Genomic DNA, 24,863 nt, shown 5'->3' on the forward strand with positions numbered 1-24,863 from the left:
GAGGCATTCTAAGGTATAAGCATCCAATTTCTGTTATCACCATTCTAATTGAATAATGTTCTGAAATCCTAGCTAATGCAATCATAAACAACACCAAAAAATGTGAAGAAGCAAAATTACTACCAAGAAGAGATGAAAGTATTATGATTTACAGAAGATACTATTAGTCAAGATAAAAATAAAAAGACAAGGGAGAATCAACTGAAAAATCATTTTAAAAACAGGAGCTTCAATAATTTTGCAGGGCTCAAAAATAAATATGAAATAGCAATAGTCTCTTTACATTAATATATTATTATAATATTTATCATAATATATATTCCGATATATTAAAAACAGGAAGGGTTGATGGGGAAAAAAACCTGCAAAACGTTCCTTTAAACACACTAACACAAGTGAAATACCCAGGGATAATATTAACCCTACATCTGCTGAACCTATTTGTATAAACTTCACAAAGTCTTTACTGTGGAGAGCACACAGAAAATTGCATAAGTGGGAAAATGACTGCCCCATTTAACTCTGAATATCAGTGGGCACTGAGAGGCAGGAAACATTTTAATCTATGAAAGAAAGATAACTCTTTATGTATAAAATTATTGAAAATCCTTTAAAATGAGAATGATGAGCAAAGGTGCAAGAATACAGGTCTCCTAGCAGTTTAGGAGAGAAGTTCAAAAATATAGATCAAAGGCCTTTATAATGTATATGAATTTTGATCCTGCTTTTTCAGGATCAATTTTATTGCATGGAAATAATCATAGCTAAGAGCAAACCTGTCATTAAATGGCTGTGAATAATGACAAAAACATTGGAAATGTTTAGCATGAATAAATTAGAGGGGAGTGGTTAAATTGTGAAACATTAATAAAATGGAGCATTGTATAAATTTTTGATATAATGTATAAAATAATTCATGTCATGGTGAAAATATTCATATTGCTTTAAGTAAATATATGACTTGCTCCTACAACGTGTAGTTCTTTTGTAAGGAGTACACCAACACCTACTAAACTATCAACTGGTCCCATATATACTAACCAAGAGGGATTATGTTCTCCATATATGACAGTGATTAAAATTATAGGTTTGAAGTCGGCCAGATCTGAGTTTGAATCTTGCTTTTCTCTTTACCATCCATGTAATCTTGAGGAAGTTAATTAATCTTTCCAAGCCTCAAATTTACTCACCAATGAAAATAGTAACACCCACTGGGTTGGAATAAAAATGAGTAAGATAATACATACAGTATCTTCCACAGTTAGTATCCAATATCCCAAGGCTTTCATTACATGTATTATCAGTAATAATAATGTTTCATAATGAGTATCATAATGCAAATAGTATAAGAAACCATTCAATGAATATCATCAGATTAAAAATATATATATTGATGCATGAACCCGAAGAAAACAACACTGTGCATTCTTTTCACATTTCCTTGAAAAAGGTATGAAGAATAATCCCATTTCTCTAGCCCTAAGCAAAAGCCTCAGCAACTTCCCCACAAGTATAAATCGTGTCAGCCATATTATGTGATTATCATGCAAAAAACATAGCAGCTAATATAAAAAGATTAAATATCTAAACTTTATCAGCCTTTGGGAAAACAGAAAATGTTTAATTCGCTATTGAGTAAAGGAAATAATTAAAATTGCAGTCAGAGGTTATTTGGAAAATAAAAGAACGAAACACCAGCATCATGGGGTATGCCCCAACCTGCAATGAGAGGCAAATTCAGCATCAAGTAATTCCATCATTATGTAAGAAAAATGACAATAAGTGAGATAAGGCGAAAAATAAGACAATGGAAATTAATGAAAGAAAGGAAAAAACTGAATCACGAGACAGGCAGAATTTTAACAAAAATGGAAATCAGAGAGGGCAGTGGGTCTGTTGATTATATGTAGGAATCAGTTCTCTACACTTAGTGTTTATAACAGCCTTACTAGACTGAGTAAAAACAAGAGATGAATCACAAAGCACAGTAGTAAGTCTAATGAGGGAGACTGTTTTTCACACCAATAGAGAATATTTAAAGTGGTAGCTTTCTAGGTGTACAGTTTGGGGGGTTGGGGCATCTGGAAAACTGATTTTTAGAGGAAAGACAATGACCAATGACTCAGGATGTAGACAGCCTAGTAGAACAAGAACTATACTGAAATCTTTTAAAAGTTACTGAAGAATCACTCCTGAAAAAAAAAAAAAAATCTCTACGCTCAGCTTATTTTCCTAATTCTTTTATTGAACTTATTATTTAAAAATATATGTGTTATCGGGAGCCTGTGAATGCCAAACATTGCTCCAGGGCCCAAGAATACAGCAGGAATCCAGCTATGAGCAAATCCCCAGGCCAACCACTGAATCTATCCTGAATGTCAATTGGTGGTGAAGTAGGACACGGGAACAAATCTGGGGCAAGGAGCGAGAGCTGTGGAAAGGATGAGTGGCCTTCTGGGCATCTGCCTGTCCGGCCGGGATCCCCACTACCCTACCTAGCAGCTGTTGTGAACGTGGTAAGTTACTTCAAACATTCATGCCTCATCTTTCTCATCTGCAAAATGGGATTAATGCTTTTTACCCCACAGTGTTGTCCTGAGGATTAAGTGAGCTAATGTGAGAAATTTCTAGAAGAGTGCCTGGTTTATAATTAAATCCTAGATGTGTTAGCTTAAGGAAAATGGAGAGGGGGAGGTACACAGAGGGCCAGGAAAGCACTTCTGATAAGAGACCATAGAAGAACGCCTGAAGAAAGCAAAGTAAGACACCGGTGTTGATTTGGGATGAATTCTGTTTTATTGCAGAAACAACAAAGAGAACCAGAGGGGCAGGAGTGAGTGAGTGGGATGGGAGAGGAGCAGAGAAGGTGGGCAAGGCAGGGTTATAGCCTTGGGGAGGACACGGGAAGCTCTGGAGAGTTCTCAGCGGAGAAGGGGCATGTTCTGACAAATACAAGGTCCATTCTGGCTGCTTGATAAACAATATACCAAGGGGGACTTCAGGGTGGAACCTGGGACATCAAGTCGGTCCAGGCAAGAGATTACGGTGCTTGGACAAGGATCATAGTGTTAGCTGTTTACTCAATGCTTTCTAAGAAAAGATGAGTTCCAGGTTATTTAAACTTTTTGAAAGCCCCGATGAAAATTACAAATTTTCCAATTAGCTAGGAAGGCTAGTATTTCTGTATTGCCAAATCTGAAATAGTATGCACAAGCATGCACACATGTGGCCCGCCCCCACCCAGACACAAGAACTCATAGTCCTAGCTCATTTAAAAACTTAGAACCAGATTAGAACAAAATTATAAATTAAATATTAGCACATTACTGCCAGATGTGCCACAAATACCATGGTTAAACTATAAAAAAATAATCTTAAAATCTCATAGTCAATCTCACCTAGCATGTAATGAAAATGCATCAGGCATTACCCCTTAGAACTAATGGATAAAAGAGGCATAATCATAATCAGCACTACTACATTTTTCATAAGGTTTTAGACAAAGAAAAAGACAAAAAAGAAGAAGGGAAGAAAGAAAGGAAGGAAGTGGGGAAAGAAGGATGAATTGAAGAAAGGTATAAGGAAAAATAAAGAGATGATGAAAATAAATTACCCTATCTTTTAAGAAAGGAAAATTATTCTGTCTAGATAATTCACAAAAATTATCTGAAAAAAAAACATTGAAAGTTTTAAGAGATATTAGTAAGTTGACCAGTTACAAATGAAATATTTGGAATCAGTAGCTTACATACGTAATAGCAGTATTTATCCAGGATAAAGGAAATGACCCACACACCATGATAAAGAAAGAAACACGAAATCTCACTTAAAGATAAAAATGAACAAGGATCAATGTGTAGGATCTCAGTAAAGAAAATGACAAATGTTTAGTGAGGTCATTATATATTATATATCTACATCACATATTACATCTTCTATATCATGTATCACATAACATATTGTATGCTATAAGTTATGTGTTATATCACATGTCAAAAATGATATATTAGCTACTAGAAAATGCAGATAGGGTGAGAATTCAGCATATTTAATAAACATAATCTGTAAGATTACACAATAAAGTCCATCTCAGGTAAGTGACAATAAAAGCAATACTCATTTCACTTTTTCCATTTTTTTCTATATTCAGTATGTATGAGTGCAACATTTTTAATGCCTGCAAATTTTGCATTACTTATCCGTAACTTATATCTGTCTGCATTTTATTTTTAGCAGTTTCAATTCCAGAAATATATTCTGGGATAAAAACCAAAGCTGTATGCAAAGATTTAGCTTTAAAGACATGCCCTGAAATGTTGTTTATAATATTGAAAAATTGGAAATTACCTAAATGTCTAACTATTGGAAGCTCTTTAAATGAATTTGGATTCACCCATGCAATGGAAGTGTGTGTGTGTGTGTGTGTGTGTGTGTGTGTGTGTGTGTGTGTTGTGCTTCATAGAAGATCACTTGATTTGGACAATGGTCTCAACCTAAAGACCAAGAAAAAAATGAGTTCAATGAATTTAGAAAACAGTTTGTGAAGCGTAGTAGAATTCTTTATGACATAAATGTTTTGAAAAATACTAAAAGCATCTGTACCAAAATACAAAGAACAAGTATCTTTTTTTATACTGTTATCTATTTTCCACCAATGCTGTAATAGATATTTTTATAATGAAAATATTATTACACTTAATTTTTATCATATCTAATGTCCAGAAACTAGAAACATAATAAAATGCCCTGAAATAACAAATTTACCAAGTATACGGTGTTATATTTATATGATGGATAACATCTTTATATTTTCTATTCTGATAACATTTACATAAAAGAATAGAAAGCTGATGAGATCAGATGATAACACAGAATTTGTCTCCATTAAAGCAAAGCACACTCTAAAGTAAACACATCAATTCATAAACTGCTAATAAGCAAACTGGAAGCCATCATTTCCAGATGAGGCCAGTGAAACAGGAACTCATATTTTCAAATTTTCCTCTATCTGGAATTATAAATTCCCAAATTCTGGGGACTATAACTGTGAAGTCAGGAAAATATTATGGCCTAGGATAGACTTTTCCCAATTGGAAGTTTATAGGGATGGACTAAAATTGGGTTTGTAGTATCAGAAAGAAAAATAATTCTTAAAGAAGTTCTGAAAAAAAAAAGCAAAGTCTTCTAACATAATCGTTGTGTCATGGTGTGCTCATTCATTATGCCACCAAGTATTTTTAACCACAGGTTTGAGGCAAGAGATGAGGTGGGTGTTATTGATACAAAATAAATAGACGTATCTCTATCTTCAGTGAGATTATGATTTGATGCAGGGAAGCAGCTAATACTCATATAGTACTTTATGTTTACACATGAATTCATAAACATATCAAGGTTCGGTGTAATAATCCCCAACGCATCTGATCTTGTGAGTCTCCCAAGCTATTACACTCACTGGCCCAGTTCAGTCCTTATTTTGCTTGACCTCACTGATCACTTTAAAATATTGTTTTACTCTTTGTTTCTGTGATACTGAACACCCCTGGTTTTTCTCCTCGTTATCCCGTTGACTTTGCTAGCTTCTCTTCCTGCCCATTTTTGGAGTCCTATCCTGGACGCTGTACTCCCTTTTAATTCCAAACTTCCTTGCTTATCTCAGTCACCCCATTTCCGAGGAGTCCCAGGTCTACAGGGTCCACATTTAAGATCTTAGTAAACCTTTATTCCTTAAGCTGCTACAGTCAAACCTAAGTCCTTTCTGACACCCACTTATGCCCCCAATTGATTTATAATCAGTCATCAATTCCTGTCAAGTAAAATGCCCAAATCTCTCTCAAGCACATCTGTTCTCCCCATCTCCACTGCAATTGCCTTGATCAAAGCCACCATGATCTTTTAGCTGGAATCACTATCAGAACCTCAAACTGTCTTAGCCACACTCCTGCAGTCCTAATCCATGCCACACACTATACTCAGGACCAGTGCCGATTCAAAACCCATATATAGCTACTAAGAAGGTGTCTGGGTCTAACTGGGATGTGCACAGGAGGAAGGGATTGAGAATGGATGTTTGTTCAGTAAACCAACAGAGTCTCTCCAGGCCATAAGGAAACTTACTACCCTAATACTCCTTTCCTTTCCTTTAAAATGTTAAAAATAACATTTTATACAATCGAGAGCCCCATAGGTGCTAAGAGCAATTTAGGTGCACTCTGGAATCACCTAGGAAGTTTTAAAAACACTGGTGTCTGAATCCCAACCTCAAATATTCTGATTTCGATGACAAAAGAGAGCATGTGGAAATGAATTTTCACGACTTTAATTTGGGATCTGGCAGCAAAAGAGAAAGAATGGAAGGCTTGCGTGACATTGGAAAGTTGCAACCCAGATCTCCAAACTTCACCCAACATTAAAAAAAAAATACTTGCATTAATATTGATCATTATTATTAATGATTACATCGAAAATAATGCTGCATTAGCTTGTGTACCTATCATATTTTCATTTTTCTTTCACAACTGTTTAGGGACATGACATTTTACTGAAAAAAATAAATAAAACTAAAGAAAGTGCTGTTGGCTCAGTATAATATGAAGCAATGTTCACTTATTTACAAATCATAGGATGCTTAAGAAGAAAATGTTGCAAAAACCATGTTCAAGACACAACCTATCTCTGAAGTCTAATGGGAGCGTGAGGTTACATTGACCGTGCTACACTAAGATTTTAACAACATAACTTATTCATGCATGATGCTCTTGGCCATTTTCTGTACTACTCTTCCCCAAAGATGAAGAAATGTAAGGAAAGCCCTGGAAGAGGATCAGGTCATATTAAACAAAATGTCTTATGTCGCTGACGGATATCTTTAAAGCGATAACACAGCAGTGAAAGAGTCATAATGGCTGCAGCAGAAACACCGAGGCGAATCTGACAAGATCCAGAATTAGTTGGTTATATTCAAACAGAAGCCTGAATATAAATGGGTAATGCTAAAATTTTCGAAAGAACAAATGAATATGATGACAAAAGGGGAATAGCTCAGAGAGTCACAAGCTCACTGGTGAACGACAGAAGGCACAAAATGTAACCTTGTCTGTAAATAATCTGCAGTAACGTTTGCTCTAGGACCTGCCTGGAACAGTACATCCCATCCAGAATGTAACACATCCCCCCCATAGGTAATGAGGTTTTATGAAGAACAACATATTCTTAGATTCGCAGAATACACAAAAGTACCTTTTATTGAAATAATAAATGAGATTTACCTATGTTCAAATAATTCGACATGAATAGGAAATAGATAACTTTCCAAGTAATGTAAGTCAGTGGGATCATTTAAATCCAAAAGATTTAAATTCTCTCACTGAACTTGACACAGCCATTGTTCAGGGAAACTGAGTCATAAGAAAATGTTCTCTTCCTTTTCATCTAGAGGCCCCACCCTCAGGAGAGCTGCAGAAGACCTTCTGCCCACCCTTGGTCGGTGCTAAAGTAATACGTAACACCCTGACTTGGCTGTAGCCCTTATGGCGTTCCACTCTGATCTTTTTGGAAAAGTGAACTAGATCTTTTGAGCTGGTAAGTAGGAGAGTAAGTAGGCTTCAGCCTCTGAGCTAAGGCTTGCAGCTCTCTGAAGGATGCCGTATCTAGGCTCAGTAGCAGAGTCCAATTGACTGGCAATGCCTGCCATGGCCAAAGGCATGAGTATATGTGTTCCTCTGGACTTCCGACCCTTCGTCTCTTTGGATCTTTATATTTCTAGACCCTGGATTTCCTTTTGAACCTTTATTAATAGTGGGTTTCTGAACTGCTATTCCAGCTGGTATTGACCCATGGATCAATGACTCAACCTTCAATTAGGTCTCTTCAATTCTACTTATAATGGCATGATTACCTTCATTGTTCTAAAAAAAAGAAAAGTATCATTTCTCAGGAAAAAAGGAAGGAAAAGAGGCCTTCAAAGAAAGAAGACTAGCTGTCCATCATGCTGGATAATTTCCAGATAATTCGCATTACCTCTTTCATGCCAAGTATTTAGCTTTCGCCTGCAGTGATGATCTTGGGCTCTGTTCTGTCTTATGCTGTATGAAGCTCCAGCGTTTTGAACAGCTGTTGACATTTCTACATCCAGCTGTCCCAGACTACATCCCAAGTCTCTGGGAATTTTTCCTATATGAATCACTGAACAGATTTGTGACTTAAATTCTAGATAAATAGTCTCAATTTACCAACACCAGTTTTACCAACCCAGGCAAATAATAGACTCTAAAAATTAAAGAGGTAAGATGTCGCAACATCTGTTTTCAGTCTTCGTCCCAATGGTGCTTTATCTCAGCCAAGTTCTACATCACTCAGAGCAATAATTCAAGCAGGAAGCTGCCCAGAATCCCACAGTAGAGTGTTCAAATTCAAGCTCTTGCCACCATCACCAGACCAGACCCGCTTCCTGGATTAGACAGACGTTGGCATGAATGCTTAGAGCTTTTCAAGTCTGAATCGCCTTAATAGACATGTCGAGTTGCTGTATTTTAAAAAAAATTTTATCCCAAAATGTTCACATACTTCCTATAACAGCTATATATAATGAATAGTAAATTATGCGATTTCTGTACACTAAAAAGAAAATAGTACCAGATTGAGTCTCAAATTGTCTTGTAAATGCAATAATTATCATACAAGTGACAACACAAATTAGTTTCCTCTGGCATGGAACTGGCTGGGTAAAAGTAGGCTCAGATAGCATGCACAACAGAAATAGTTGAAAATCGCATTTAAAAACAGTCTTCTTGTGTATCTGCAGACTAACCCAGCAATAACTACAAATAAATTATGGTTGGTGACAAATTGCAGTTGAGTAACACTGGGTTGTATTTTTTTAGTTTTTTAAAAAAGTAATTTAATAAATCGGCCAGCATTAACTAGGGATTTGACTTTGGCAACTACAAGGCATATGCCTCATCTAAAGATGGCAGCCACTGCTTAGTCTTAGCTGATGGCTAACATGTGAGAATGTGCCCCAATACTCTTCCAAATTTCTTATAAGAATAGCTGAAAAACCCAGCTTCTTAAGATAAATCTTCCTTTAAAAGAAATTTACAACTAACTAAAATTACAGTGAAATGTTGGGCAAACAAGCCCAACAAAGCATGGTTAAGGGCACATTTCGTCCATGGTCTGTCAGTGTGGCGTCAATAAAGATTAATTTGAAGCTTCCTTCCACCTGCGACATTCTGCAAAAGTCGCAAATACAAAGCTACATATAGGAACTCCTCTATCGGGGAGCAGACATTGGTGCAAACATTCTGCTAATTAAATTGAGGAAACTGAATTGGGACAACTTCTTACAGTTCTAGGAAACTCTAAGACAATTTCTGTTTTTTTGTTTTGTTTTGTTTTGTTTTTAATGACCAGTAGATTAGCAATAAAGACCACCCACAAGAGAGGGGGGAAATGATGTTGCCTTTGACTGACTTTCTCTGGAATCCCTGCCCATAGTTGGACAACTTCAAATTGTTATTCAAATAATATTTTGATTCTGTAGTGTAGTTGAATTAGTGAATAATATGGATAATTTCTCTGAGATAGAAAAGACAGAAATACGTCACTTTCAGTTCATTGGCAAATTGTTTTGTCAATTAACAGTATCTAAAGCATTATAAGTAGTTCGTCTATCCTCAGATTTTACTTATCCAACTAGCAGGTAACCCAAACAGACCGTAAGTCCAGAAGATGGTTTCGAATATCTTTCCACCATTCCTGCTGGCCATTTTTAATACCTTGCAAAAAGAGATAAAAAGTGGAATAGTTTTGGTAAAAGTGTTAGGAAGACCAGAGTCCTGCTCAGTCAACCCTTGGGAACTCGAGCCTGAAAAGCACCAAACGGAATCATTTTCTGGTTTTAGTTCCTCTTGGTCACTGAGATTCCATTCTTTACCTACAGTTCTTTTAATAATCTACTCTGTTTACTCTGGCTAAATAATCTATTCCCATGGTTTCAGTCACCATGTTAATGATGCTCAAATACAGGCCTATATCCAGTCTCTTCTGATCTTCCCAATGGTCTGCTAAAATACTGCCACCACGCTGGCTATAGGTACTGGACCTCTTATCTTTCTCCTTAAACAGTTCCCCCCTGGATTCTCCATTTCAGCTGTTGGAATCATCATTTACCCACTCACTGAGTCAAAATCTTAGAATTCTTCCATGATTCTCCCCTCACTGTTCTTTCCCACATGCAATCAACCACCACGGCCCTCCACGTCCTAGCTACCTCTGACAACGCTATCCTTATCTCTTACTACTACGTTACTGAAACAGAAATTACCGTATTTCCTATATACAAACACCAAACACACTCAACATATATCATGCTGTTTTTCATCTCTGTAGTTGCCCTTTTTTTTTTAAGATTTTATTTCTTCATTTGAAAAAGAGAGAGAGAGAGATAGCACAAGCAGGAGAAGCAGCAGGCAGAGGGAGAGGGAGAAGAAGACGCCCCGCCGAGCAGGAAACCCAATGCGGGGCTCGATCCCAGGACCCTGGGATCATGACCCAAGCCAAAGGCAGACACTTAACCAACTGAGCCATCTGTGGTAGCCTTTCCTGGGGCTTTCAATCTCCACAGAAACTTCAAATAGCCAATTTTTATCACCCTTTACATGTACCTCACGTCACCTATCCCAGTATGCCTTCTCTGACCCAAAATATATTACCTTCTATTAATGATGATTTAAAAAAAAAACAACAGCATTATCGAGGTATAATTTACAAACTATAAAATTTACTCATTTTGAGTATGCAACTCAGTAGTTGTTAAAAGATTTACAGGATTATACAACCATTACCACAGTCTAATTTGGGGATATTTCCATGACCCCCAAAAGAAAGTTCACACTCGTTTGCAGTCATTCCCTGTTTCCGACCCCAGCCCCAGGCAACTGCTAATGTGCTTTCTATCTCTGCAGACTGGCCTTTTACTGGACATTGTATACAGATGGGATTATGCAACCTGTGGTCTTTTGTGTTTGTTTTCTTGGACTTCGCACTGTATTCTAGAGGTTCATTCATGTATGTATTTATCCGTGTACTCAGGTTATAGAAAGTATCAGCACTTTGTTCCTTTTACTTGATAAATGCTATTTCACTATAAGGACATATCACAGTTTTGCTTATCCATTCACCAGTTGATGGACATCGATCTGAGTTGTTTCCACCTTTGGGCTATTATGAATAATGCTACTAACTGACATTCTCACACAATTTCTCGTATGCTCTTAGTGTAGACATATGTTTTCATTTCTCTTGGGCTGATACTCGTCTTAAAATACTCAACACTTTAAGAAACTGCCAAACTGTTTTCTAGGGTGGCTGCACCATTTTACATTTGTGAGATAACCGAAAATATGTATATTGGTCTCTGCCCCCAGTTCTTGGCTTTAGGCTCCTAAAACCCTTATAATTTTCTAAGTGATAAGGGCACTAGGAGCATCTTTTGTTCTTATAAGGTGATTCTGGATGGCTCCTGGATGGGGGCTGGTCCCTGGAAAGAGGAATTTTCAGCCCAACTCTCTACTCTCCAGAAAGGGGAAAGGAACTAGAAATGGAGTTAATCATTGATCATGCCTGCATGAGGAAGCCTCCATAAAAATCCCAATAGTGTGGGGCCTGGAGGACTTCCAGGTTGGTGAACACATCCACATACAAGGAGGGTGACACACCCCAACTCCATAAGGACAGAAGCTCCTGGACTTGGGACCCTCCCAGACCTTACTCTATGTATCTCTTCATCTGGCTATCTGTATCTTTTATCATATTCTTCAATAAACTGGAAACTGTAAGTGTTTCTGTGAGCTCTGTGAGCTGCTCTACCAAATTAATCAAGCCCAAAGAGGGGTCAAGGGAACCCTGATTTGCAGCAAGTTGGACAGAATCTGTGGATAGCCTGGAAATTTTCACTTGTTATTGGCATCTGAAGTGGAGAGCAGTCTCCTGGGACCGAGCCCGTAACCTGTGTGGGATCTGATGCTATCTCCAGGTAGATAATGTCAGAATTGAGTTAAGTTATAGGACACCCAGCTGGTATCACAGAATTGCTTGGTGTGGAGAAAAACCCCACACATCTGTGTCAGAAGGGTTGTGAGTGTGGCAGGAGAATGAGAGTAAAGGAGAAACATAGGAACAGTATGGGTTTTTCTAAACTGAATCTCAACAACAATGCCTGTGCTAACAGTGATTTTTATGATTATATTTGTTACCACTTCAATACTGTGAGCTGCATGCTTACAAAACTATTCAGTATTCCTATTGGTATCCAGTAGACTTCTCATTACACCTGAGTACGTAATATGGGCTCAATAATGTTTATTAGATAAATTAACAAGTGATACTATTTATGGTATCTAACTTACAGAGCTTACTGTAAAATAAATCACCATTCAGGGCCAAAACTTATCCTGCCTCTAGTCAATTGTTAATGCTTTATTATTTGATTAAACTTCAGTTAAAGAAAATATTGAGGATCATTACTTTCTAGGAGTGTAAGACACAATGATAAGATAGGGATTCTATTCTTAAGACATCCACGGTCTTGTGGCAGAAGCCACATATGAAACAGAACATTTAAAACTATAATCCTTTTGGTAGAGGTATTTCAAGGACCGTGCAAATGTTTTATTTGAATTTTATTAAAATATGATTAAATTATTTTAAAACTATAATAAATTATTCTGCTCCATCAAATATTATATACCAAGCGATAACACTGCAACCCAAAAATGTGCTAACTCATATTGTCAGATTAATTTATTTTATGCAGCCCTGGGAATAAAGCTACTATTGCTATATCTGTGAATATATATTGTGGTTACATTTTAGCAGAAACTGAATTATGCAATTTTCCAAAAATTCTGACCTTATGCAAAATTGGAAATAATTCTAATCTCTCTAAACTACCTTTTATTAAGAGTCACACATCAAAGCTTGTCTTATAGGAATTTTGAATCAGACTTAGTTGTCAAGAAAAATCTCTTGTATAGAAGGTGTCCTCCATATAGTAGGCATAATCAGGATTGTTTTTGTGCCACACTCTTCTTTAGTTTAATAGCTTATACAAGACCACATAAAGTGTGTAAGCAAATTCATAACCGATCACATAAAGTGAATGGCATATGGTGTTTACTTAAAGACCCGACAGGTACAAGTTTGGAAATAGTGGAGAAGCATATATTAGACCAATCTTCCAAAATAACTCTAAACTTTGGATGATTTTTTATAAATAGTTTGAAGGAATTTGTGATAGCTTGTATAAGAGGCTACCGATTCTTCCCCTGTTGCATCCATACTCTGGCAATGAGATGTGGAAGCCCCCCCCCCCCAACCCCCATCAAGAGACAGGATCTATTTCTCAAGCCCTTGAATCTGGATTGGCCATGTGACTTGCTGTGGCCAAAGAAACATGGCTGATATGCCACTTGTTCATTGAGACTGACCCTTCTGCTATTTTGAAAACCCATGGCCAAGAAGAAACCCAAGTTAGCCTGGTGGATGAAAGACATATGGCCCATTTGCCCCTTTGATAGCCTCCAGCCAGCCAGATAGGAGTGAAGCCATCCTGGACCACTGAGACAACAGTTAGCCTTCCGGCTAGTCACAGGTACATAAGTGAGCCCAATAGAAATAAGCCAAGTCAGCTCAGATAAAAACCATCCAGCCAACACAAAGGAAGAAAAGCTAAATGAACAATTTGTGGTAGAAGCCACGAAGTTCTGGGATGTGTTCACACACAGCAATAGATGATGGAAATAACACAGGAGGGCAACAACAGGTAGGTATAAACAGAAGATAAGACCTTGAAAGAAGGGATTCTACAAGGTTAGATGCACATTTATATGGCTTTTAGCCTGTGAAACTCCAGTCCATTCTACAAATGGGTGATAAAAATCAGAGAATGAGGAGATAAAAGTTTGGGGATGCCAGTGCGGCTGGAAATTGGGAGAAGGGGATCTCAGAAAGGATTGAGGCATAAAACCACCCTTAACCTTAAATCATTTGTTAACTTCTAAAATGTCCATCTGTGGAGTGGAACTCCAAGGAAGCTATGAGAAAACAGCTGTAATGTTAACTTAGCAGATGTTACCTGTTGCCCAGTGCTGGGGAGACAGTTTGTAGTTCAAGCCTTGACAAATTAGAGGGGCTTAATAAACATCCTGGCTTTCTATTAAAAATGCCTTAAGGCCTTAAGAGTAAGAACCATGTCTCAGGACTAAAGGATATACCCTACAACTAAGTATAAAAATGAAATAGTCCTCTGCTTGACTTATTTCACTTAGCATAATCTCCTCCAGCCCCGTCCATGTTGCTGCAAATGTTGGGCAATCGTTCTTTCTGATGCCTGAGTAATATTCCATTGTATATATGGACCACATCTTCTTAATCCAGTCATCTGTTGAAGGGCATCTCGGCTCCTTCCACAATTTAGCTATTGTGGACAATACTGCTATGAACATTGGGGAGCATATGGCCCTTCTCTTCACTATGTCTGTATCTTTGGGGTAAATACCCAGTAGTGCAATTGCTGGATCATAGCGTAGCTCAATTTTTAACTTTTTAAGGGACCTCCACACTGTTTTCCAAAGTGGCTATACCAACTTGCGTTCTCACCAACAGTGTAAGTGGGATCCCCTTTCTCCACATCCTCTCCAACATTTGTCGTTTCCTGCCTTGTCAATTTTTGCCATTCTAACTGGTGTAAGGTGGTATCTCGATGTGGTTTTGATTTGAATTTCCCTGATGGCTAATGATTTTGAACATTTTTTCATGTGTTTCACTCATTTATGGAACATAAGAAATAGGAAGATCAGTAGGAGAAGGAAGGGAAGAATGAAGGGGGGGTAAACAGAGGGGGAATCAACCAGGAGAGACTGTGGACTCTGGGAAACAAACTGAGGGTGTCAGAGGGGAGGAGAGTGGGGTATTGGGATAGGCTGGTGATGGGTATTAAGGAGGGCACATATTGCATGGTGCATTGGGTGTTATATGCAAATAATGAATCATGGAACATTACATCAAAAACTAAGAATATACTGTATGGTGACTAACATAATAAAAATTATTATAAACACAAACAAAAAAAAGAAATAGTCCTAATATATACAATAATATTATGGTACAATCAACAAACTTACTAAAAGACTAAAACTTACTTATGCCAACCACTAAAAAGAAAGCATAATGACTTAATATGATAGAAGTGCTAAATATCCCTACAATCGCAATCATATTGCAATATAAAAGTGTGTCAAATTACCATGTTGCACAACTTAAATTTACACAATGTTATATGTCAAATACATTCAATAAAAGTGAATAAATAAATAAAACAGTCCTGTAATAACAGAATTGCAAACCAAGCCTCCACAACATCAAGGATATCTTCCCATACTTTAAGTACCTTCTGGAATAAAAGTCATCATTCCTCAGAAGATAAGAGAATCTAGAATCTCTACAAAGTATTACCCACAATGTCCACAATGCAGTAAAAAGTTACTAGACATTTGAAGGAACAGAAACTGATTTATAGTCAAATTTTTAAAAAAAAAATCAACAGAAAATATTCATGCATGATGGACGTGCTGGAATTATCAGAAAAGGACATCTGTGATTAAAAAAAAAAAGAAAAAATGATACATCAGAATCCAGTCAGCAGACAGAAACCACCCAGTAATTTGAAAAGGAAAAGTTTAATATAAAGGACTTAAACTTTATCATGGAGTTACAGTAACGGGATTGGCTAGTCAGCGTAAAGAGGTTCTAAAGAATACAGGAATAGCAGATAAGCATCTCCCACCTCCTGGGCGGAAACAGAGTACCCAGGGAAGAGGTCCCTCTCCCCCAGGACTGTGATTCAGACCTTGTCCAAGAGAACTGGGGCATGGTTCATGGGACAGTGGAGAAGCTGGCTAAGGAATTGCGCCAGCGGGACTCTAGAAATCTCTCTGGGGTGTCTGAGTGAGCTGTCCGTGGGATGGTGTCATGTCAGCATTTTCTGGGAAGCCAACGGAGAGGGTGCTAGAGGGAAGTTGTGTTCAGGGAGGTGCCACATGCAGCTGGTTGCCTGAGGTCAAATGCTGTAGGAACCAGAGCTAGGGAAGCCACCTGCTGCTGAAGCTGCTCGTGCTACAAGAGCTGGCCATTCTAGAAGACATGTGTTTTGCAGGAGCCTCCTGAGAAAGCACACCGGAATGAGGAAGAGAGACTGCTTTCTTCTCCAGTGTCTCCCCAGGTGTCTAGACTAGCAAAGCTCAACATTGTGTCAGCTGGCAAAGAAGAACTGTGCACAGGGTCCAATTCCATGATTGCAGGGCAGGTGCTGAAGGGTGGATTTGGGACTGAGAGGCAATACATTGATAACTGACATATATGATCAATGATCTACAGGAAGAAATTAATTTATTGGGTGAACAAATGGAGAATTTCAAGACAGACATAATTTGGATGCTGAGGGAGACTGAAGTCTCCAAATATTTAAAAAATTGTAATTTAAAATTTAAAAAAAAAGTCATTCTCAAAAGGGCTTAGTGTTCTCATAGACTGAGATAAAAGTTAAGTATAAAGTTAAGCTTTATACTTATATAAAGCATGATACAGAAGTCAAAAATATATACTAATACAAATATATACTAATAATACATTGAGAGTGAGCAATAGATTTTGTTTGAAATTTGGGTTTTGCTACGAAAAATTATCTGATTATCCCTCAAGTAAAGAGTTACTGTCATTAATGTCATGTTGTAATATTTTTGCTTGTTTGTTTGAAATAACTAAAAGAGGAAATTTATTTATGAAGAGCAAGAGATAAAGTTTATATCACAAGCACACAGAATACTGGCACACAACTGATGCACAATAACTGTTGCTTAATTTTTAATTGAGTGTCTGAATTATTTATTTGGTCAGTTAAATTGTTTAAAATAATTTTTAGTTCTTTGATTTTCTATTTTTTCCTTGATTTTTTTTCACTGCTTAATTGTTTTAAAAAGATTCAATAAGGAAATGAATGTAAAGAATTTGTTTTAGTGAAGGTCTTTGGTTGCAAGTGGTAGACTTCAACTCTGGCTACTTTATTTAAAGAATAAGATGAGGGTTATAGGTTGGGAGAGAAGGCCATCAGACCAGATGTGGAATAGACAAGGGAATTGCTACTGGAATGACTAAACTCAACCATTTCTTCAGTAATTGCATTTCTCTAATCAAGACTCAGAGTCTAGCAAAGAACCTAACTGGCTAAGGTTAGATCACTGACCTTCCCTGGGCCCTGCTGAGGCCATGAATCAAGGTTCTAGCTCATTGGTCCTTCAAGGATCCTTCCAGCTTCCATGATGGGAGAACAATCACATGAATTATCTTCATGACCAGAGACAATTCCTTACAAGGAAACTGAGGTTTGGCTGGGTGAGCATCTTCCAATGTCCTTTAAAACCATGTTTCTCAACAGGAGCAATTTTGCCCTCAGTGGACAATGGCCTCTCCCGGAGACATATTCAGCAATCATCACATAGAGGTGGGGTGCCACTGGTACCTAAGGCGTCTTACAATGCACAGGACAGCCCCCTGTGGGCCTAAGAACTATCCTTCCCAAAATGTCAGTAGTGCTGAGGTTGAGAAACCTTCTTACAGATAAATACTAGGATACAGATGGAGTACAAAGGTCCCTCAATTAGAAAACATTTAATGGATTCAGGCAACATTACTATGGTAAAAATAATCTTTTTCTTGAACACCAGGAAACTCAATCTTCCCAACACCGAAGCTGGTCATTTGGCATTTCTCTGCCTTAAATGACTTCATTTTTATCTCTGTTTACATTTGCCTTTGGATTCTTCTACAGTGAGGGAGGGAGCATATTATCAAATCATGCAGGAGCTCATCTGTTGAGATGAAGTTTGTTTTAGGATAAGATCTCCAAATCCCATAATATAGCCTGCTAGAGCTCTGGTTAACACTTTATCCATGGTAAAGTGTTTGATTGATAAATATTGGAATAAGATTATTTTGAGCTGCTTAAGATTTCTCCCAGCACTTTATCCAGGTGGAGGGAAAAAATTGAAAACAGGAAACTGATGTCAAACACCTTCTGAATAGCTATTTCTACATGCAAATAAAAGTCATGATCCTCAGATTTTAATCTGGATAATTAAATACATTTTTGCCTGGATCACCCATGTAATTCTGGCAGAGTTGTGGACACGTTTGGGCAGGTGATGGGCTGACATGCATGCTGCTTTTGCGTGTGTAGAAACAACCTTTGTCCTTGGGTTGTTTTGAGTATGACATTTTATTTTATTTTATTTTATTTTATTTTATTTTATTTTATTTTTTTTAAAGATTTTATTTATTTATTCGACAGAGATAGAGACAGCCAGCGAGAGAGGGAACACAAGCAGGGGGAGTGGGAGAGAAAGAAGCAGGCTCATAGCAGAAGAGCCTGATATGGGGCTCGATCCCATAACGCTGGGATCACGCCCTGAGCCGAAGGCAGACGCTTAACCGCCGTGCCACCCAGGCACCCCTGAGTATGACATTTTAAAACTTCATGAATGGTGGAGAGGTTGAGGGGCTTTCACATTTACCAAAACTTTGTTTTCTTTGTTCTTTGAGTTCATTTCATGCAGAAGTTGGTTTAAAGGGGTATTTTGAAAACTCCAACAGTCTATGTGGCCATTTTCCTGACCTAGGGAACTTTTCTGCTTCTAATCACACAGGAAGGTGAAATTGCCCTCCTACCATAGCTGCCTTTCCCTTGACATTGATAAAGTTGGGTTGAACTTATACATCTAAGCCAGGAAAATGAGCTAAGGAGGATGGTCCCTCAGGGACTGGGCCAGGGTGAGCCTGCTGAGAGGGTGACTCATCTCCCAGAGCCTGCTATCACCCAGATGTGCAGGGCTGGGAGGTCCGGGGAGAGGGGTTCAGCCCCTGTGGCCTCTAGGTCCTGAGGAGAAGACCGTGGACATGGCTGATGGTCACTGGGCACAAATGCTAGTTGGGCTACTGGCATAGTTTTGTTACTAAAGTATAAATCTTTAACCAAATGTTAGGTACATTTCATTTGTACCTTTGCCTTGAGCCCTATGTTAGAGGTTAGGGGCAGGCTGACTTTGCTTATTGATTTCATTCTCTCCAAATGAAATGGATTTCTTTATGTGGCTGAATGGAATAGGTGACGGTACTTCGAGGTTCACAACTTTTCAGGTCGGGGCCAGGCTGAGGCCAGCGAGGCAGGGGTGGTGTATGATTCGGGAAGTTCTCACTTTCGAGGATCAATTCTGCACTTGCAAGATCCGAAGAGCAAGTGCGTTGTTAAATCCTGTGCCCTACGGCGCCTTGCTTGTCCCACTCTGGGCCCCGGCCCTAGCTGTCTTCAAGTGCACACTCAGGAAAGGGGGAGGGGGACTTTTCTCACCTTCAAACCATTTCTAGGAAGGGCTTTGATTGGTTTTGCTTGGGTGGTGTGCAGACTCCTGGTTCCGTCACTATGTCCATAAGAATGAGATACTATCATCAGCCTATTTTGCACGACATGCCCACCACCATGGCCAGGAACAGGAAGGAACTGCAGGTCAAGTTTCCTGAATACAGAGGAAGAAGGGCTTGCAAGACCAAAGGGGAAAAAAAAGCCTCCATCGTGGCTGACATCATTTACTGAGAATCTACTATGTGCCATAAGCTGAGATCATGGGGCCACATGCCCTGTATATCACGCACTATTATGTAGATTATAAACAGATGAGTGTGAAGAGCCTGAACTGGTTCTAGATACAAAGCTCATGTCCCTCTGCAAGTGCTACTTTCAATTTTGGTAGATTACTTTATTTGGACTGGCCAGCAATATAATTTGGCTTTTTTTTTTCTTCACCTCTGGGTTGAACTTGGTGGGAAAGGGAAAAACAACCTACCAATGAAGGAGGATGCCCCTTATTCCTGATCAAGGTTCAACAGGCTGGCATTTCAGAGCATATTGCCAATTTACAAGGGCAATAATGAGCTCAGCATTCTGCTAATAAACAGGAGGCAGAGATTAGTTATCTGGCTTTGCTTTTGAGCCAAAGCATAACTCCATGGCACATTAATTTGACACAGAGCACAGCTTTTCATTAATAATCACCGTAAGGTCCACATTGTAGAACTGCGGCAATATATTAACCTGAATTGCCATGCCTCTGGTATGTCATGGACCACATAATTTAGTGCGGCACGAGCATTTCTGATGAAGAGGTGGAATCAGTGTGAGGGCTACTTGCCTGTAAATTAGCTGTATGTCCAAGAAAGTGCAGGAGCTTAAGGTTATTAAATCTAGCACGGCAATGGCCAGATGCATTGTGGCACAGTAACTACAAAGTCCAAATTCACCTTTCCCCCCTATATACTTACTACAAACAGAGTATGTGGAACTTTAGCAGGGGCCTGTAGAATTCTCTTCTAAAACCTTAAGGAGGCTTCTTAGAATTTTCAGAACAGGGTGTCTTCTTGGCAAACATTCAATAACTTGAAAAAGGCTTATTTTAACAAGCTCCATTGCATTCCACTGAGCACTGAGATGGTTGATTTTCAAAAGCCTTTCAAACTCAATCACAGCCGTGCCCTGGAAGTCAGTATGTGCAGGTTTCTGCCTGCTTTTATATTTGCTGACCCATGCTCAAATGAGACAGAGTAAGGCTTACACAATTCGGCAATACTTAGATTTTAAAAATTGAAGATTCATCTTTGGACATTTGTGCTAAATTTGCTCATCCTTTAAAACTCCACTGGGTGTGCATGAGCAAGAAAGAAAGGCATGGGGGCACCTGAGTGGCTCCATTGGATAAGTGGCACCCTTCAGCTCAGGTAATGATCTCAGGTTCCTGGAATTGAATCCTGTGTCAGGCTCCCTGCTCAGAGGGGAGTCTGCTTCTCCCTCTCCCTCTGCCCTCCCCCTGCTTGTGTGCTCTTTCTCTCTCAAATAAATAAATAATAAAAATCTAAAAAGAAAGACAAACAGGCATGAAGAGGGATGAAGATTGGGACTGCAAACTCTAATGCCCGCAGTGGCCAGAAGTAAGATGATGAATGATAATAGACATGAGGCCGCCATATTGAGAATGTAACAGAAAATTATGAGATTGTAGTAACTGGACAGCCCACAACCCATGTACCAGGGATAGACAATATGATCTATTCTTACTTTTCCAAAATTATGGCTTTACAACTTTAAGAGAAGTTACAAATGAAGATTTTCACTGAAAACTATTGAGTTGAATCTTGGCAATTAATTCAAATGTTTTAAAAACTGTACAAGCTTAAAAAAATATGCTGTGCCCTGAAATTCAAGGTGTCACTGATTTTCCATAGCTAGCATACAGCATTGGAGGACAGAAGAGTTGTGCGTTATGGTAGATACAATAAAAGCTCCCCCAAAACGCCCACATCCTGGGACCTGAAACCGATGAATATATTCTTTTATGTCGCAAAAATGGCTTTCCAGATATGAGTAGATCTTGAGATGAGACTAGCCTGTATCATCTAGTGCACCCAACGTAATCACAAGCGTTCTTATAAGAGGGAGACAGGAGTGTCAACGTCAGAGAGAGAGAATGCAAGTTGCTACCCTACTGGCTTTAAAGATGGAGAAACGGACCATAAGCTGAGGAATGAGAGGGCTGAAAAAGGCATGGAAACAGGTTCTCTCCTCTGTCTCCAGAAGGAATGCCTCCCTGCTGACAACTTGAGTTTAGCCCAGTAAGAGCGTTCCTGTCCCAATCTCCCGAACTGTAAGATAATACATTTGTGTTGCTTTAAGCCGCTAAGTTTGTGGTAATCTGTTAGGGCAGCTGAGGAACCTAACACAGGTGTGAATCCTGCATCTGACACTTATTAGTTGTTGCTGGTGAAACGCTGAGTTAACCCTCCTCAGTCGGGGTTTCCTGACGGGCTTACTAATAATCTGGCCGTTTCAGCCTACTATGAGAACTTGAAGAGAAGGAATAAAAATGCTTAGTAGAGAGCTCAGGATTCATTACCACCATTCGTAGGGCAGCATGCTGGTTACTGCGGTATTTTCTGACTATACTGTTACCACCAACTTTGTGTATTTTTCCCAACACCAGCCAATGCTCTGATACCAACTAGGTAACCGACAATGCAATTCTGACACTGTCAGGAGTGAGTGAAGACCCCAGAGGTAAAGGGCTCACCCACAAGACTGTCCCCACCTCAGACACCAGCTGCAAACGGGGTGCTCGGGATACCCACATTTCTCCTTAGCCAACTTCAAACTGTGGGTTCCCATGACCTCACCTAGAATGACTCATGGAACTCTAAGAAAGATTCTCCTTATGGTTAGCAGCTTATGACTAAGGCTGTAACTCAGGAGCAAACGGAGGAGACGCACACAAGGTAAGAGGGACAGGCACGAAGTTTCTAGGCCCTCCCTGGGCACATCACCCTCATAGCACCTTGGTGTGTTCACCAACCCAGAAGCTCTCCAAACCCCATCATCTAGGTTTTTTTTTTTTTTTTGTGGTTTCATTCATTAAATCATTGGCTACTGGCAATTAACTCAATCTCTAGCTCTTCTCCCCTCCCTAGAGGTCAGGAGCAGGTGGGGCTGAAAGTTACAGTCCTCTAATCATGCCTAGGTCCTTCCTGTGGCCACCCCCAACCCGAAGCTATCCAGAGGCCCCTACCAGGTGCTATAAAATATATTCTTATCACTAAGGAGATCCCAAGGGCTTTATGAGCTCTGTGTCAGCACCTGGGGGCATAGACCAAACATTTACTTTTCATTACACCACAGTTATTCTCATCTTGCCCCCACCTCCAATCCTTTCTCTCTTTGATCTGTCTTATCACCCTGAGAACCTGATGCCATGGGTTGCATCCCCCAGGCTCCCTAGCTGGCTGGCTTCCAGTTGGGTTTGCCAAAGGAAGGGCCTAGAAGATCAGAGGGCAGGAGAGGGAAAAGGTCAGGATATGTCTTTCCCAATTTCTCACTGCCCAGTGTCTATCATTTCTTCATTATAGTCTCTTGACTCACTGAGTTTCCTACAGACAGGAAGAGCTTATCATTTGCAGATCCTAGTGTGAAATGAAAATGCAGTGCTTTTTACTCATAAAGCCAAAAAGAAAGTGCTGCTAGAGTTAGTAGAATGTAAGACTTTTCTCTTTCTTTCATGGTCTTTCTTGACTTGTCATAGTGGATTTTTTTTTAATTTGCTATTTAATGTCATTCTAAGTAAAAATAAATCAATAAAATAAAATTCTAAACTATTAGTATGAATTTAACATTCCTTTTTATGTCATACAATATCAATTCTATATGCAAATAGATAAGCATTTAACTCATGCACAGGTTCATCAAAATTACACAATTGGTATTTTGTAGTTCATACACGTATATGTTTTGTTCTCACCAGGACAGTGAGAACACTGAATACAACTAACTCAGCACTCTTTATCACAGGCACTTCACCAACACCCAGTGCCTTCAGCTCACGGAAAAGGAGCTGGCTCTCCCCATCTTGCCCTCTCCTTCCATGCGATCATCTCCAGTGTAGGTGATTGTCTAGTTCAGGAAAGCAACATAAGCAAGAAAGGATGTGATAGAGCTCCTGGGCCATTAGTGTTTCTGAAGACACCACTATCTCCTTTCGGATTTCAAAGCAAGTTCTGGTTCAAGAGGAAAATGTATCCTCTTGGGGTTGTTGGTGCTCCTGCCTAATCAGTCATAGATACAACACATTCACCATGTACTTGCTTTGAGTTTTGTTGAACTTCCCCACTTTGTCAAGATGTCAACAGCACAGCATTCAACTAGGCATGCTCCCTTCTCAATGCAGGTCCTGTGCAATGGCAGAGGTAACACACCCGTGAAACTAGGCATCACTGCAGGACCCTGCCCGGTACAGGAAGTAAAGATAAAAGTTACTCATTTCTGGGGCACCTGGGTGGCACAGTCAGTTGAGCACTGGACTCGTGGTTTCATCTCAGGTCATGATCTCAGGGTCATGAGATTGAGCCCCGCGTTGGGTTCTGCACGTCTGCTTGGATTCTCTCTCCCCCTCCCCTGCTCATGCACATGCATGCATGTGCACTCTCTCTAAAATAAATAAATACATCTTCTAAAAAAAGTTACTCACTTCTTTCACGTAGCTCAGACCACCACATGTAGTTGTGTTGATTGTGCCCTGCACAAGGACATTCAGCATAACTGTTGAGAGTGGGGGCTGAGGTTCCTCTCTCTGCCATTCCTGGCAAAGTGGGAAGGTGTCAAATTTTTTAGGCACTTTGAGAACCACTGCTCTGCTATATCATATTCCTTCTCACATCACAACCTTCTGCTTTATTTTTTCGGAGCCTTTATCTTTATCTGAATTTTTAGTTTGCTTGTTTGCTATCTTCCTCCCTAAGTAGAATGTGTATTTCTTAAGGGCAGGGATTCCATTTACCTTATTCACTATTCTAACCCTTGTATTACTCAGAGTTCTCCAGAGAAACAGAATCCAAACGATAGATAGATGGATGGATAGATGGTTGGATGGATGGATGGATGGATGGATAGATAGATATGGATAGATAGATATATAAATATAGATAAAGATATAAAGAGGAGATTTATTATAGGAATTGACTCCTACGGTTATGGAGGCTGAGAAGTCCCACAATTTGCCATCTCTAAGATGGTCTGAGTCCAAAGGCCTAAAAACAGGGGAGTCAGTGGTGTACATCCCAGGATACAAAGCCCTAGAACCAGGAGCTCTGATGTTCAAGGACAGGAGAAGATGCACACCCAACTCAAGAAGAAAGGATTTGCTCTCCCTTTGCCTTTT

Source organism: Ursus arctos, unplaced genomic scaffold (genome assembly GCF_023065955.2).
Source record: "Ursus arctos isolate Adak ecotype North America unplaced genomic scaffold, UrsArc2.0 scaffold_16, whole genome shotgun sequence".
In the NCBI taxonomy this organism is placed as follows: domain Eukaryota; kingdom Metazoa; phylum Chordata; class Mammalia; order Carnivora; family Ursidae; genus Ursus; species Ursus arctos.